The 6,896-nt window shown below is 43.8% G+C and overlaps 1 long non-coding RNA gene across 2 annotated transcripts in view; it reads left to right on the top strand.

The window, feature by feature from the left end:
- The first annotated feature begins 5,721 nt into the window (after positions 1-5,721).
- Positions 5,722-6,896, top strand: part of LOC140460159 (uncharacterized) — a 65,373-nt gene continuing 64,198 nt past the window's right edge. For both annotated transcript variants that reach the window (XR_011953890.1, XR_011953889.1), the window contains exon 1: positions 5,722-6,005. This is a non-coding gene — a long non-coding RNA (uncharacterized lncRNA). The remainder of the gene's footprint in view (positions 6,006-6,896) is intronic.

Below are 6,896 nucleotides of genomic sequence, written 5' to 3'. Positions count from 1 at the left end.
GCCTTTGGTGATGATCTCCACTGTTTATTGGAATAGTGTCAAATGATTGGAGGGTTGCAAACATTTTTCCCTTGGTCAAGAAAGGCATAATAGGGATAATCCGGGGAATTACAGACCAGCCAGTCTTGTGTTGTGGTGGGCAAACTATTGGTGAGGATTCTGAGAGACAAGATTTATGATTACTTGGAAAGCCATAGTTTGATTAGAGATAGTCACCATGGCTTTGCGAGGAGCAGGTCTTATTGAATTATTTGTGGATGTGAGAAAACACAGAGATGAAGGTAGAGCAGTGAATGAGGTGTACATGGAGGAAGAGGAGTGTACATAGATTTTTGCAAGGCATTGGATAAGGTTCCACATGATAGGCTCATTCAGAAAGTAAGGAGGTATGGGACACAGGGAAATTTGTCTGGATTCAGAATTGTCTGGCCCATAGAAGACAGAGGGTGGGAGCAGATGGAAAGTTTTCAGCCTGGAGCTATGTCACCTGTGATGTTCTGTATGGACCTGTTCTGGGAACTCTTCTCATTATGATTTTTATAAATGACTAGGATAAGGAAGTGGAAGGGTGGCTCAGTCAGTTTGCCGATGGCACTAAGGTTGATGGAGTTATAGATAGTGTGGAGGGCTGTTGGAGGTTACAAGGAGACATTGAGAAATGTATTAATCACCTAATTCAAATTATGGGAACTTCATTAAAGTCAGAAGCATTATATTGTGGAACTGGGAAAAAAAAAATGTTATGCACATAAGGGTATAAATATGGTGCCTTTTTATTAAACATCAGAGATTACATGATTAATACATTCAGGGATATCTTGATTGATATTCTGGATTATAGACTATTGATCTCTCACCAGCTTTGTTCCAAAAAAGTGTGTTTAATTTGTAACTTACATGTGCTCTGAGAATATCTGAGCCAACACCCAGGTACTAATCCAAGCCCAAGTTCATCTGCCTTATCTACTGCATTGCTCGCATTAAAATAAGTGCACCTCAGACCACCTGTCACTTTGTGTTCATCATCTGCTCCCTGCTTATTCGTCCTCTTAGTCTTGCTGACTTCATTAGCTAGTTCCTTGCAGGCTTTAGTTACTACCTCCTTCCTGTCCACTAACCTCATCATTTGGTTCCCATCCCTCTGTCACATTAGTTTAAGCCCTTCCCGACAGCGTTAGCAAAAGCACCCCCAAGGACATTGCCCAGGTGTAGACTGTGATTTGTAATCGTCCCACCTCCCCCAGAACCGGTCCCAATGTCCCAAAGATTTGAATCCCTCTCTCCTGCACCATCTCTCGAGCCACTCATTCATTCTTCCATTTCGACTCTGATTAGCATGTGATACTGGTAGCAATCCTAAGATTACTACCTCTGAGCTCATATTTTTTAACTTGGCTCCTAATTCCCTAACTTCTGCTTGGAAGACCTCATCCATTTATTACCGATATCATTCGTGCCGACATGCAACATGACAGCTGGCTGTTCACCCTCCCCCTTCAGAATGTCCTGCAGCCAATCTGAGACATCCCTGACTCGTGACTTGGGAGGCAACATACCATTCAGGAGTCTTGTTTTCAACCACAGGACCACCTACCTGCTCCCTTTAGAATTGAAGCCCCTCTGACTATAGCTCATCCACTCATTTTCCTGCCCTTCTGTACAACAGAGCCAGCTACGGTGCCGTGAACCTGGCTACTGCTGCCTTTCCCTGGTGAGCCATCTCCCCCAACAGTATCCAAAATGGTATCCCTGTTTTGGAGGGTGATGACTGCAGGGTATACCTGCACTGCCTTCCTGCTCTTCCTCTGCCTTTTCTCTTTCACCCTCAGTAATCCTAATCTGCGGTGTGACCAATTCAGTAAATGTGCTATCCATGACCTCCTTAGCACCTCCAGAGCCATCAATGTGGTCTCACAAGAGCTGCAGCTGGACACACTTGCTGTACGTGAAGGAGTCAGGGATATCAGCCGTGCCCCAGAGCAAGAGGAGCACAACACAGGTCTGGGATCTCCTGCCATTTTTATTATTGAGCTTAATTTAGCCCAACTATAATATCAAATAATAGAGAAATTAAATAAAATAAATAAATCACAGTACTTACCAGCATATGGTAAAAGAAAAAAAGAAAACCCTTCCCTAACCATCCACCAGAGTCTATTATTTTCTGTTAGAGGAGGAGGGTGGGTGAGAGACACTCCATGTGTAGTGTCTCAGGGTTTCACCACTGCCCAAATATATCAGTTCACTCACCTTCCCAGAGTGCAGTTTGACCACTCCCACTCAGCCCCACTGCCAAAATGAAAGCCCAATGTCAGAGGTTGGTTCATTGCACAGAAAGTGGAATGCACTGCCAGCAGTGTTCATAGAGTCAGATACATTATGGAGACTTAAGTGACTCTTGGATAGGCATATGGATGATCGTAAAATGTAGGTGTGTTTGATCTCAGAGTAGGCTAAAAGATCGGCACAACATCGAGGTCCAAAGGGCCTATACTGTGGTGTACTGTTCTATGTACTGGGTACCCAAAACTGAATTTTTGTTCAGGTCTTGCTGCAAATGAACACAGGCTGTATCTGAGATGCTGTGAATGCTGCTGAACATCATGCAATGATTAGAGAACATTCCTACCGCTGGCCTTATGATGGAGGACAGTTCTTCAATGAAGCAGTTGAAGATTGTAGGCCGAGGGGATTAGTGTCCATACCTCGAAGGCAAGACACCTGAGTTCAAGTGTCACCTACTCAGAGATGTGTAATAACATCTCCCAACAGGTTTATTATACATTATCTACTCTGAGAAACTTCAATAATTAAGTCCTCGGAATGCGGTGACTGGCTTCCAACAACCATTTATCCATCTTCCTTTGTGTTAATGATGACTCCAACTCGTGGAAGAGATTGCTTACTTTGAATCCCTTTGACTGTAGGCTTGACACCAATGTGTGATATCACATTCAGTAAAATGCAGGATTGATGTCAAGGGCAGACCCCATCAGTTTCCCCTCTTCTTTTCAACTGTTTTGTGAATGTTTGAGCCAAGGCTGCAATGAGATCGGAGGTGAGTAGGTCCAAATTCAAGACAAATTGAGCAGGGGTGAGGCTGTTAGTGCTGAGTCAGTGTGACTTGGTAGAACTGTTGACCACACCTTCTGTCACCTTGGTGATGATTGAGAGTATATTGATAGGGCTTTATTTGTGAGTTGGATTTGTTGTGCTTTTTGTGATCAGGATATACCCATGCAACTTTCCACATTGTCAGGGTATGGCAGTACTGTAACTGTGCTCGAAAAGCTTGGTTAGGGGCAGATTAGTACTGGAGCACAAGTCTTAAGGTACAACTGAATGTCTTGCTTGGTCATTTCAGAGGGCATTGAAAACTCAAGGACAATTCTATGAATCTGTAATGACATACCAGTCATTACAGAGGATCATAGATATTCATTCCCAAATGGTCATTTGTGAACCAGATGAATTTGTATGATAATTATCAATCTATGGTCACTATTAGCCGAGCTTATCATTATTAGATTAGGTTACTTACAGTGTGGAAACAGGCCCTGCGGCCTAACAAGTCCACACCGACCTGCCGAAGCGCAACCAACCCAGACCCATTCGCCTACACTTACCCCTTCACCTAACACTACGGGCAATTTAGCGTGGCCAATTCACCTAATCTGCACATTTTTTGGATTGTGGGTGGAAACCGGAGCACCCGGAGGAAACCCACGCAGACATGGGGAGAACGTGCAAACTCCACACAGTCGCCTGAGGTGGGAATTGAACCTGGGTCTCATACAAAACACATTTCACGAAAATGATGATATTTGAACTTGTCTCCTAGAACATTAAACTGGGTTGTTGAATGATTGAGTGGCAACCCCAATACCTCAACATGACATTAAAGAGGTTAGAATGAGGAATCAGAGGTTAAGCTTCAGGAGCTGTTTATTTACAACTGAGGTGAGGTGAAATGTTGGTGAAATTCTGGTGAGGTGAGGTGAGGTGAAATTCTGACCTTTTCAGTTGTCTTCCTGAGAGTACTGTGCATTCTGAGTTATTGAATAAATTCAAGATTGCCTCAATAGGTTTACGGGTATGAAGGGATGTGATGATAGTGTGAGAAACTGAGATTTGGGAGAAAGCAAACAAGTTTTTGTTGCAACATGAGACAAGCTCTCAGGAGTCAATGGCTGACTCCTTACAATATTTCATACTTTCTTAGGTTTGAATATTTTTTCTCCCTGTTTCCGTCTGTCTGCCACTTAATCTGACACACAATCTGGCTGCACTGTATACAAACAGACTGCCATTTCTCCCACTTTCTCCCTCCTCCTTCTCCATGCTGTACAGAAACTGAAGCTGGCACTTCCAGGTTGTCTGCCCATTGTTTAAGCTGACAGCCTTTTCAATTGACTGAGAGGAGAGAAACAAGCAGCTCAAACAGGAAGCAGAGGACCAGCCTGTTCCTTATGAGCAATTGTGTGTGTAAGGTAACTCTATTAAGTGAATTTACAGATGGGTGACCTCAGGGGTGGGAGGAGCTTCTGTTGGTTAGTAGCAGATTCTGTTTTCTGGTAGAAATTCTGCAGCTGCATGGTACACAGACTGCTGTGATAAACAGGAGAATATGGGAGAGAGAGAGAGAGAGAGAGAGAGAGAGAAAAGAAAGAGGGGCAGAGTATGTTCTGGAGTGGGAGAGATACCGGGTAATTGGAAAAGGGATCAAATGGAACTGCATGTGGAGAGCAAGAGAGGAAATATTGGGTAAAAGTGTGTTTTGAAATGGGACAGAGAAAGAACAGGAATTGTAGTGACATTCTGTAATAAGTGGAAAGGAGATAGAAGGAGAAATGAATTAAACAGGAAAAGAGTAAGTGTCGGAGAGGGAAAGATTCAGTGATGACATTAGGAGTTGAAAAGTGTTGAGTTGTGCATTTTCCAGAGTGGTTTGGGGGTGTTCTTTCTCATGTGATGTGGAATCTCTTGGTCTGTGCTTTATGCCTCAATTTCTTAATTCATACTTCAGTCTTAAATGACAGTAAAAATCCCCTCATCACTGATCTAATAATTGTGTTCCCCCAGGTATCTACTTGTGTTCCTGGGATGTACTCACATAATGTCTTGTCCTGTGATGCATGTCTTCAGTGTCCGGTTCTGACATATTTCCAAAAACTTACATTCAGGATGTTGCCCCAACTGTAGAACCAGTTCCCTAATAACCTGGCAGAAGAAATCTCTTCAATTATCTGTTCATATTCCCTCAATATCTCGTCCTGGGGTGTATATTCTTACAGAAAATTTACTGGTGTTGTAGCTGTCAGTAACCAGGGAACACACCGTTTACCCACACCCTGCGTATGCTCTCCAGTATGAAGCTCTCAGGCACTCGGAAACAGAAATTGCTGGACAAACTTGGTAGGTCTGGCAGCATGTATAGAGAAAGAGCAGAGTTAATCTTTGAAGTCCATTGATCCTCCTTCAGAACTGATAGCTAGGGAAAACTGACTTTTATGCTGATCATGGGGAGTTAAGGAGGGGCGGGAAGGTGGAGGAGGGATAAATAGGTGGAGAGGGAGGGCAGACAGAGAAAAACAGTGGATAAAGGCTAAAAAAATGGAGTCGATGGCCTAGTGGTCTCATCTCCCACATCTGATCCTCAATACTCTGTCCCTTTCCCACTCTATCTTCCTGTTCCCCTTTCTCTCTCCTTTCCTTATTCCGCTTTCTCCCTTCTCCCTCCTGTCCCAGCTGACCCTGCACAGGGTAGAAGCTGTCTCTCAGATGCTGGCTGCACTTTGTGCAAACAGGCTGCCTGGACAATGACTGATGGGAGAGAAGCGAACAGTCTCAAAACAGGAAACAGAGGCCCAGGCCGTTATTTGCAGTCATTGAGTGTGAAAATTATACTGAGGACAGAGGGTTTCAGCATTCGCTTACTGAAGGAGAGTTAAAGCAAAAGAACTGTCCATGCCTGGGAGCTGACTCAAATATACTGCAGTGACACAGTAAGGGAATCATTTATTCCTCTCTGAGAGTGGGTTTGTCGATGGGCGAATTGTGGGAGCAGTGGGCGGGGTATTGTTTCTCGGTTGGGGTCATTGCTGAAGCTGCGTGTTTGCACGCAGTACAATGAGGTGGAGGAGAATAGTGTGTTATAAAGCAGGAATAAGGGCAGGAATGTGATAGATTGGGAGAGATCACAAGAGGAAGTGAATTGAATGTGGTGTTACAGAGTAGAAGAGGTGGTGATTGAGAGAAGGGAGATATATGTGCCTGGATTGCACTGCCATGAATTTACACAGTATATTATATCTGATTTATTATTTCATAGGATGTGGGCATCACTGCCAAGGACAGCATTTGCTGCCCCCTTCCTCATTGCTCATGACCTGAGTGGCTTGTTTATCCATTTCACATCAGAATCAGTCACATTGCTGTGGGTGTGGAGTCACATGTAGGCAAGAGCAGGTAAAGAGAGCAGATTCCCTTCTCTGAAGGGAAGTTGTGAACAAGATGGGGTTTTACAACTGTACAACAATACCGTAACCAGCTTTTAATTCCAGATTTAACTCACTGAATTTGAGTTCCATCAGGTGCTGCAGTGCAATTTGGAGTACATGTCCCCAGAGAATTAAAAACAGAAAATGCTGGAGAGACTCTGTATCTCAGATTTTAGATGTAAACTCTGTTCATCTTCCACAGATGCTGCCAGACCTACTGAGTTTCTTCAACACTTGCTGTTTTATTTCAGATTCCTGGCGTCTGTATTATTTTACTTTTCCTGCCCCAGCGAATTAGTCTGGACATCTAGATTACTAGTCAAGTGACATTATCACTCTGGCACTCTACCGGATGAGTTCAGGTGCTAGGGATCTCTCCTGGCTCCCCAAGGCCTG

The sequence above is a fragment of the Chiloscyllium punctatum genome, chromosome 36 (assembly GCF_047496795.1).
Source record: "Chiloscyllium punctatum isolate Juve2018m chromosome 36, sChiPun1.3, whole genome shotgun sequence".
Taxonomy (NCBI): domain Eukaryota; kingdom Metazoa; phylum Chordata; class Chondrichthyes; order Orectolobiformes; family Hemiscylliidae; genus Chiloscyllium; species Chiloscyllium punctatum.
Note: the sequence above shows the minus strand (reverse complement) of the source record. Positions and strands in the feature narration are given on the sequence as shown.